The 10,899-nt window shown below is 45.2% G+C and overlaps 1 protein-coding gene across 1 annotated transcript in view; it reads left to right on the forward strand.

The window, feature by feature from the left end:
* LOC109924435 (nesprin-2-like) overlaps positions 1-10,899 on the forward strand; it is a 69,112-nt gene that overhangs the window by 21,300 nt on the left and 36,913 nt on the right. The window lies entirely within an intron of this gene.

Consider the following 10,899-nt stretch of genomic DNA (forward strand, 5'->3'; position numbering starts at 1 on the left):
TCACACTGACGGAGGGTCAGTGCTGAGGGAGTGCTGCACTGTTCGAGCGCCGCACTGTCGGAGGGTCAGTGCTGAGGGAGCGCCGCACTGTTGGAGGGTCAGTGCTGAGGGAGCGCCGCAATGTCGGTGGGTCAGTGCTGAGGGAGTGCCACACCGTCGGAGGGTCAGTGCTGAGGGAGCGGGCACTGTCGGAGGGTCAGTGCTGAGGGAGCGCCGCACTGTCAGTGGGTCAGTGCTGAGGGAGTGCCGCACTGTCGGAGGTTCAGTGCTGAGGGAGTGCCGCACTGTCGGAGGGTCAGTGCTGAGGGAGCGCCGCACTGTCGGAGGGTCCGTGCTGAGAATGAGAAATTCTTGTACACAGTTTTTTTACCCTCTTTTTACTCATGTCTGTGTATCTGAGTTGTAATATTAGTTATGTTGCCAAAGAGTTTGAATATATTTTGATGTCCTGAGTGAATATATTTTAATGTAAAAGGGCTTAATTCTTGATCCAACTGACCCTTGATAACTGCATTTATCTCTTTAGTCAAATGAGCAAAAGGAATGTTTATAAGTCTTCAGTCAGTCTTTCCTACAGAATTCTCTTACAATATTAAAGATTAGAGACAGAACAAATCCCTGCCTATTCTGGACTCAGATTTAAAACTAATCCTGGTGAACGCCCACTGTGTCATTGTTGATCCAGTAAATCCGACTCAGGTACACTGCGAATTCCCACATGCTGTGCAGCTGGCAGAGGGAGGGGCTCCATGACACGCTCTCAACACGGACAGATGATCAGGGGAGTGTCCGACAGACCACACGCTAATCCTTTTCATTGGGTTAAACCAAACCCCAGCAGCTTTTCTAAGGAGACATCTGTTGCCTTTAGCACCTGGCCTTCAAGCCCCCGCCGCCCCTACCATTGTAGGAGAGTGGAAAATGCCAGAGTGTATCTCTGCTGCCCTCTGTCAGTATCTTTCCTGCCTCAAAACACGTGGAAGCATCGGTCCCTGGGAACATAGGAACAGACTCTCTACTGAGCACTTTACATCAACGCTAGGAGACACCGACCTGTCAGTGTGTGTCACCCAACTCACTGACTGGTTCAAGGAGCTCTGTTCTCCTGACACAGACTGTGGGGCAGTAACAGTGTGAAGGGCAGAGAGGAAGAGGAATTCCTGAACTGTGTGCGGGAAAAGTTTCTTGATCAGTGCGTGCTCACACTCATGAGGACAGAGCAGAGTGTATAGGGGCAGGTTTCAGTGGGACCGCACTTGGGGAACAGCTGTGAAGTGGTTCTGGAAACAGGACAAGGTACAAATAAGTCAAAGAAAACTTAACTGGAGGTGAGGAAATTCCATTGAGTTGGAAAAGCTTCTGTCTCTGGTGAATCGGAATCAAAAAGAAGAATAAATCAGAAATTATACAGTTACATAAATGGAGCAATGTTGACCCACTAAAGGCTGAAAGTGGGGATATTGTCAGTGACTATGGGGAAATGACAGACATGATGAATAATTACTTTACCTCAGTATTTACAGTAGAAGAGGAAGATAGCTAGCTGGAAGTCCCGAGGACATTAATAGGGAATTGGGAGCAGCGACTGGCCAAACGTAGGCAGGTGGTACTAGTTCAGGTTAGGAACACGGTTGGTGTGGATTTGTTGGACCAAAGGGTCTGTTTCCGTGCTGTATGACTGAATAAAATTGATGGAAGTAAAACACCTGGTAATGAGAAAATTAATGGAATTAAAGAATGATGAATCGCCAGGACCTGATGGTTTCCATCTGAGATTGTTAAAGGAAGTGAGGGAGACACCCTGACTAGAACCTTTGAGTTCCCTCGGTACAGGAATTTACCCTCTGGATTGGAAAATTGCGCATCACTCCACTTTTTAAGAAGTGTGAGAGGAAAACCAGATCAGTTAGACAGGCATCTGTGGCATGGAAATTATTGCTGAACATGGTCAAGGATGGGGTAACTGAACATCCAGGAAATTTTCCGTTAAGCAGGGAGAGCCAGGTAGGTCAAGCCTGACAAACCTCATTCAATTTGTTAAAGAGGTGACTAAGGTAGTGGACAGGGGAATATCTATGGAGATAGTAGGAACTGCAGATGCTGGAGAATCTGAGATAACAAGGTGTAGAGCTGGATGAACACAGCAGGCCAAGCAGCATCAGAGGAGCAGGAATGCCCGAAACGTCAGCCTTCCTGCTCCTCTGATTCTGCTTGGCCTGCTGTGTTCATCCAGCTCTACACCTTGTTATCTCGGAATATCTATGGATGTTGTTTATATCGACTTCCAGAAGGTATTTGATAATGTCCCACATAAGCAACTGTTAATTAAAGTCAACGCCCACTGAATTGAAGGCATATTACTATTATCACTGGGAAGCTGTTGAGTGGCAGGGGACAGCAAATAGGGTTCATGGATAGGGACACATTTTAGCAGGATGTGACTGGGGTGTCCCACGAGGATCTGTGTTTGACTATTAATTATTCACATTATTTATGAACAACTTGGATAATGGCAGAGAGGGTCAGTTATGGATCAGACCAGAACCCCTCAAAATATTTTAAGAAGATAGCTTAGACACTAGCTTTTTCTTATGTTAAAGGAAAATGTAAAGTATCCTAGATGCAATGCCACTGGTCAAACGACTTGACATTAAGTAAAGCACAATTTATTTAAACACTCGAGTTAAAATACAAACAAAAGAAAGAGGAATATAGAATAACTTAACTATTAGAATTCTTAATAGATACAGTAACTATTACTAATTAACTGAGACTGAGTAGATTGGGATTATATTCATTGGAATTCAGAAGATTGAGGGGGGATCTTATAGAAACATATAAAATTATGAAGGGAATAGATAAGATAGAAGTAGAGAGGATGTTTCCACTGGCAGGTGAAGCTAGGACAAGAGGGCATAGCCTCAAGATTAGAGGGAGCAGATTTAGGACTGAATTGGGAAGGAATTTCTTCACCCAGAGGGTTGTTAATCTATGGAATTCCTTGCCCAGTGAAGTAGTTGACGCTACTTCAGTAAACGTTTTTAAAGATAAGGTAGATATTTTTTGAACAATAAAGGAGTTAAGGGATACGGTGAGAACGCGGGTAAGTGGATCTGAGTCCACGAAAAGATCAGCCATGATCTTATTGAATGGCGGAGCAGGCTCGAAGGGCCAGACGGCCTACTCCTGCTCCTAGTTCTTATGTTCTTATGTTCTAATGTAGCAACATTTCATAAACACACCCCTTGGAAAAAAAATAGAAAATTCAGAAAAAGATTCTCAGATGCAGTTCTCCAATCCAGGAGGGAAAAAAAAAACATCAAGAGAAAATTCAGAGACCATAGCAGCCAGGAGATGTTCAGTAAAATTTCCAACTCTGTTGAGACTCCAACAGCTTCCAATGTCACTGAAAAAAACCAAAATCCAGAAATCAGGATCTGTGAGAGCTGGCCACACCTATTCAGCCTGTTTGAAAAAGAAACAAAGGCCCTCTAAGGTGTTTACTCAAGTGGTCTTCATTAGTCCGTTCGACATCTTGGCCTTACAGCCTCTCTTTACAAAAAGGCCAGGACAAAATAGCCTCTTAAAGTGACAGCATCATCTCAAGTCTTAGAACCAAATTTGCTGATGAGACAAAGTGAGAAGGCGTTGTAGACTGTGTAGAAGATAGCATAAAATTACAAAGGGATATTGATTAGAGCCAGTGAATGGACAAACCTTAGGCAGGTGGAGTTCAATGTAACCAAGTGTGAGGATATCCATTTTGGACCAAGAAAAGACAGATTGTGGAACTTTCTCGATGGTGTGAAGTTAGATACAGTGAATGCCTAAAGAGACTAGGGGGTCCGGGTGCATAGATGTTTAAAATGTCACAAACAGGTGCTGTAAAAAGCCAAGAAAGCTAATGGAATGCTGGCCTTCCTATCTAGAGGACCGGAGTACAGGGATGCATGAGTTATGCTGCAGTTATTACAAAACCCGAGTTAGACCCCACTTGGAGTACTGTGAGCAGATCTGGGCCCCACACCTTAGGAAGATAGATTGGCCTTAGAGGGAGGTTTACAAGAATGATACCTGGACACCAGGGGTTAGGAATTAATGAATGAATGATTTTATTTGTCATTTACATCTTGAAGATACCATGAAAAGTGTTTTGATGCCACAATCCATGCCATTTTGAGTTACATTTAGGATAAAAACAAATTTCTTAAATAATAGTTCATCTTCTGTTCAAATTGAGGTCTTAAGCAGGGCTCCAGGATTTCTGCAAGGTGTCTGGAAGCTGTTCCAGTCCTCAGGGATAAGTAACGAGGAGAGATTGTACAAATCAAGCCCATTTCCTCTAGAATTTAGAGGGTTAAGGGGTGACCTAATCTAAGTCTTCAAGAAATTAACATGAAAAGACAGGGTAAATAAAGAGAAACTGATTGGGGATTGTGAAACAAGAGACCATAGTCTGAGAATTAGGGCCACACCATTCAGGAGAGATGTCAGGAAGCACTTCTACACAGAAAGTATGGTAGATATTTGGAACTCATTACCACAAACAGCAATGGATGCTGGTTCAGTTGTTAATTTTAAATCTGAGATGGATCAAGTTTTGTTAATTGAAGGTATTCAGGGATAGCAGCCAAAGGCAGGCGTATGGAATGAAGCTACCAATCAGACGCAATCTCACGGAATGGCAGAACTGACTCAAGGGGGTGAATGGCCTACTCCTATTTCTATGTCCCTATTGAACAATGGGAGTCTTTCAGATGGTTCAGGTACAGAATAGGCACATCCGTACAAAGGGGAAAGGGAGAAGGAGCTCCTTTTAAGTTGAAACAGCAAGAGGAGTCTTATGTTATGTCCACTTCATGCTACAGCCCAGAGCCAAACTAAAGGCAGAAAATACAAAGCTAAGGGGGCAAAAGAGAACATGAGAATAGATTAACAAGGACTGCAATACTTCAAGAAGGTAGTTTACTCCAACCCTCTCCTGGGTAATTAAGGATGGGCATTAGAAGCTACGCTGACCAGAGATTCCCACATCTCATGCATGAATAAAAACAAACACATAAAATGAAAGACACAGCTATTTAATAGACTCTCAAAGTAGCAAAGAGGAAGGTGGGACTGAGTGGGGATGAGGAGACAGAGGATGTGAGTGAGGTCCCAAATAAGAACTTCACTGGAAACAAGGAAACTTGGATACCAGTTATGATTTGGACAGAATAAAGATTGGAAAAGGGGTTAACTTAGTGTTGATGCTGCTCAAAGTCAAGAACTCACTTAGTCTGGGTGGGATATGTCTCAGAATGATGAGGGAAATGCTGTCAAGGCTGGGTTATTAAATATATTCAAGGCTGAGGCAGACAGATTTTTAATCAGTAAGGGGAATCAAGGGTTAGGGGGAAAAAGGTTAGGATTATCAGATCATCCATAATCTGATTGAAACAGAAGCGATAGGCTGAATGGCCTACTTCTGTTCCTATGCCTTATGACCAATTGGAATTAAGGCTAGAAATTGTGGAGACTCTGACCGTAGCCTTCCAATCTGTTATAAAGTGGAGGTCGACCCCACTCAGAGCCAAAACCGAAACACCCAAGGAGGAGCACCTCGCCCTATAATCTGTAAAGGAGTGTGAAAAGTGGTGTAACCTGCCTTTCAGCAACTTCTAGTGGTTAAATAAAATAAATCCCTGACACTCACTTTAAAATCAACAAGTAACAATTTATTTATATAACTCTAACAGTGAACAAATTAATTACACTATCAACAAACCGAATAAAGCCCTTTTAACTACTAACTATTCCCGAATAAAGCAAGCTTATAATGGTATGCTGTTCCAATAAATAGATGTCCCACTTGTATAAAATAAAAATAGAATTTCCTCCCTCGAAGCTACAGCCAGGTTGCGTGTGTTCCGGAATGTTCTGTGCCCACTCCGTTGATTCTTCCGTCGGGAATATTAACTAGTTGTGCCATTGGTACTGTTGTTATTTAGATGGTACTTTCTCTAAGACATAGAGGAAGCTGTGAGGCCCAGTGATTGTCTCTTGAGAGCTGCGGCCTGTTAGCTCTGGTGGATGGCAGTTAGCTCTGGGGCTTTGTCCAACTGTCCCTTCTTTTATACCCTTGAAGACATATCAATATTTCTTACAATAGGATCGGTCCTATGTTGTCAAAACCATCAGATATAAATTTAATCGGTTTTTGGTATCTAAGTGCCTGGTTCAAATTGATTGGCTAAATTCAAAAGTTTGTTGTCTTGGCAAAAAAAGAAACTGCTGCTTGGCCTGCTAACTGTATGGTCGTTTAATACAAATGTTTCAATCTGGGTGCTGTCTGTGTACTTGCAAACTTTCAAGCTGTTGCTGACAGATATCCATTTTAAATTTCTAAGCATAGAAAAAGCACATCATCTTTTAAAGGTACGATGCAATGCTCCCCCACCCCACCGACCTCCAGCATATTACAAATACCAAATTCTAACTTCCTGCCTCCCAATCTACAAGCACTCTATCCAACTTCGTAACACATCCCTTGTTAGATATGGGGCTGTTACAACCCCCCCCCCCAAACATGCCTCAACCTTTTTTAAAATTAGTGAGAACAACAATTCCAGACCAATGTCAGTGATGGAGAACATTTCAGACGTAAAAATCAGGAATAAAAATAATTGAAAGCCAGCATGAAGAGACAAACAGAGCTTGGGCCTCTACTTAACATTTCATCTGAAAGACAGCTGAAGGGGTTATTCTACTAAACCCTCTATGAAATGTGCCTAAGGTTCAAGCTAGAATATTGTGTTCAGTTCGAGTCTCCTCCCGTTAGGAAGGACATAGAGAGAAATACAGAGGCTATTTACTGAAATGGGACCAGCAAAAAGAACAAAAAAGAGAAGTACAGCACAGGAACAGGCCCTTCGGCCCTCCAAGCCTGTGCCGATCATCATGCCCTGACTAAACTAAAAAACAAACCTTCTGCCCTTAGTCGGTCCATATCCCTCTATTCCCTCCCTATTCATGTAACCATCCAGACACCTCTTAAATGTTGCCAATGTTGCCTGCTTCCACCACCTCCTCTGGCAGTACATCCCAGGCTTCTACCACTCTCTGCCTGAAAAACTTACCTCGTGCATCTCCCTTAAACTTTCCCCCTCTCACCTTGAACCTGTGTCCCCTTGTAATTAAAACTTCAACCCTGGGAACAAGCCTCTGACTATCCACCCTATCTATGCCTCTCATAATTTTGTCGAGCTGTATCAGGTCTCCTGTCAGCCACTGTGTTTTCAGTGAAAACAGTCCTAGTCTTTTTAACCTTTCCTTATAGCCAATGCCCTCGAGACCAGGTAACATCCTGGTGAACCTTCTCTGCACTTTCTCCAAAGCTTCCATGTCCTTCTGGTAATGTGGTGACCAAAACTGTGTACAATACTCCAAATGCAGCTGAACAAGGGTTTTATAGCTGCAAAATGGTTTGCCAACTCTTGTACTCCATGCCCCGGCCGATGAAGGCAAACATACCATATGCCTTCTTAATCACCTTGGCTACCTGTGTTGCCACTTTTAGGGAACTGTGGACCTGCACACCCAGATCTGTCTGTATGTTAATCTTCTAAGGCTTCTGCAATTAACAGTATAATTCACACCTAATTTTGTTCCTCCAAAGTACATCACCTTGCATTTGTCTGGATTAAACTCTATCATAGAATCATAGAACCCCTACAGAGTGGAAAACAGGCCCTTTAACCCAACAAGTCCACACTGACCCTCAGACCATCCCACCCAGACCCACCCCCTATAACCCACCTAATTTACACATCCTGAACACTTATGGGCAATTTAGCATGGCCAATCCACCCTAACCTGCACATCTTTGGACAACTCCATCTGCCATTTCTGTGCCCAAGTCACCAATTAACCTACATCCTGTTGTATTCTTTCACAATCATTGGCACTATCATCAACTCCACCAATCTTCATGTCATCTGCAAACTTACTGATCAGATCACCCACACTTTCCTCCAGATCATTTATATATACTACAAACAATAAGCCTGATCCCTGTGGAAAACCACTAGTTACCGGTCTCCATTCCGAACAACACCCTTTCACCGCTACCCTCTGTCTTCTATGACCAAGCCAGTTTTGTATCCTTCTAGCCAGCCCACCCTGAATCCCATGTGATTTTAGTTTTAGTACCAATCTGCCACGTGGGACTTTATCAAATGCCTTATTAAAGTCCACATGAACTACATCGGTGAGACCAAGCGGAGGCTCGGAGACCATTTTGTGGAGCATCTGTGCTCTGTACACGACAAACGACAACACCTTCCGGTCGCCAACAATTTTAACTCCCCCTCCCACTCCCTGGGCGACATGTCCATCCTGGGCCTCCTCCGTGTCACAATGACCACCACCCGCAAACTGGAGGAGCAGCACCTCATATTCCACCTTGGGAGCCTACAGCCCAATGGCCTAAATGTGGACTTTACCAGTTTTAAAATCTCCCCACCCCCAGCCTCATCCCATGACCAACCTCTCTCTCATCCCCGCCTCCTTGACCTGATACAACCTGTCCATCTTCTGTCCCCGCTATCCACCCCACCCACCTCACTGACCAATTCCCACCACTGCCTACCTGCACTCACCTATCACCATCCCACCTACCTTCCCCAGCCCCACCCCTCCTCTCTCTATTTCTGAGCTCCCTCCCCCCTCCCCCATTCCTGAAGAAGGGTCCTGACCTGAAACGTCAGCTTTCCTGCCCCTCTGATGCTGCCTGGCCTGCTGTGTTCATCCAGCTCCACAGTTTGTTATCTCTGACTCCAGCATCGGCAGTTCTTGCTGTCTCGGAGAGATTTATGGGGCTCTGGGTTGAGATGGGGATGCGGGGTGCGAGGAGGAATACCAGGATTGTGAAACTATTCAGGGCTCAATGAGCACCCAATCTATGTGTGCGCTGTGCTGGTCTGTGTAGAGACAGAGGCTGCGCGTGTGTGTGTGAGCTTTCTCTCAGGGAATGTGTTGTTTGCAGAGAATGGAACTGAATTGTGTTACATTGTGCAGGGACGCGTGACTGACACTCTCTGGGATCAGCTGTTTGCTGTGGAGCTGGTTTAGGCTGGGGCCCAGTCTCACTGCATGCTGCCAGGCAAATCAGATCCATTGTCCCAGCATTTCCCTGACTGCCTCGCAGCCTGTTTACAAGTGTCTGGAGGTGATTCTGTGCCTCCCTCCCCTGACAATTGGCATCTGGTACCCTTTGAAATTTCAGTGAAACCTGAGAGAAGGGGAGGGGCTGGTTGTGCAATCTGGGCTGGAGGAGGGGAAATAGTGGGGGTTGGGGGGAGAACCATTTGCCTTGTGCAGTGTTATGTGCACGTAGATTGTAGGATCGAGTCTGCTTTGATAGGTGAGGCCGCCCTTTCTCTCTGTGTTCTTCTCCCTCTAACCTTGGACATGTAGCACACTGCCGATTCTTCAGGTAGGCACCTGCGAGTTATGTTTGAGCCTAGAGCCCAGAGACATCCTGTGGAGCAGGGTCCCGTATTTAACAGTGAGCTGAGTGTTTTTATAATGTCATCGCTTCACACTTGCAGTACTGAAATCAGCTGGATTGAACAGAGATTTTGTTCTGCTGCAGATGTACTATTGTGTGTGTCTGTGCCTGTGCATATGTGTGTGCACAGGGGAATCTGTATGTCTGTACATTTGTGTGTTTATGTTCCTGTGTGTCCATGTGTGTGTGTGTGTGTGTGTGTGTGTTTATATAAACTGGTATCAGAGCGCTGACTCTGTGTAACGGATGTGAACAAATAGCTCTCGATATGATTGGCATTGTCCCTGCTGTCCTCTGTGCTGCCTGCCTCTGCGAGCAGATAAAAGGTCATTTCTGGGTGGAGGATGTTACAGCTCCAGCAGGCCTGACTAGCCCAGGACGTGGGGGAAGGGGGCTGAGACCATCCCCAGGAACACTGCAATAAACCACAGTGTGATCGGGATGCTGCTTCCATTTGTGTCAGACTGTGGACCAAAGAGGAAATTCATTTGTGGATGAAGGTTGATTTTTCTGCTAGGCTGGGTATTGTTGAAAGGAATGACTTGCTGACTGTGTGTGTGTGTCGGTGTGTGTGTGTGTGTGTGTGTGTGTGTGTGTGGGTGGGTGTGTGTGTGTGTGTGGGTGTGTGTGTGTGCTACAGGGATAGTGGCTGGGGTCAGGGTAAGGTGGGGAGGGGGAGAAACATGGAGAATGCCAAAGTAGGTGAGGCAGTGTTTTCATGGGAGGGGCTGCTCTTTGTTGAGGGATATATCTTGGCCAGGATGGAGGAAGAAATCTGTCTCTTGCAGTCATGCTGTCGAAGCTTTTCTGATGGACAGAGTAGGCACGGTGCGGTTGAATGTGACATCTGTTTGACACCTCCACATGCAGTGTCCCATCAGTAAGGGTGCACCTGGATGTTGGTGCTAATTTTCCGGATTCAGGCTTCAGCGCACAGATTCCTGAGTCAGAGCTGGCCCAGGGAAGCTGCAGCTAGAGAAGGTCAGTGAGTAACCCTTTCTCATAGAACGGCTTCACTCACAGTGTGCCAATACAGCCAGGTCCAGACAATCCTGCATTAAAGTCAGCAAACAGATTCGAACCGAAGCTGGCTCCAAACAGGCAAGACCCCAGACTCAAGCACTGCTCTATGCTCACTCAGACACTTCAGGAGCACGAGTAGGCCACTTGGGCCTGTCAAGTCAGCTCTTCCATTTGATAAGATTATGGCGGATCTGATTATTTCACATTCTCACTCACTCCGAATATCCTCCCTCTCTCCCCTCCTCGCTCTCTGATTTCTACACGTTCTCACTCACCCCAAATATCCTCCCTCTCTCCCCTCCTCTCTCTCTGATTACTACTCATTC

This window comes from Rhincodon typus, chromosome 8, assembly GCF_021869965.1.
Source record: "Rhincodon typus isolate 14 chromosome 8, sRhiTyp1.1, whole genome shotgun sequence".
Classification (NCBI taxonomy): Eukaryota; Metazoa; Chordata; class Chondrichthyes; order Orectolobiformes; family Rhincodontidae; genus Rhincodon; species Rhincodon typus.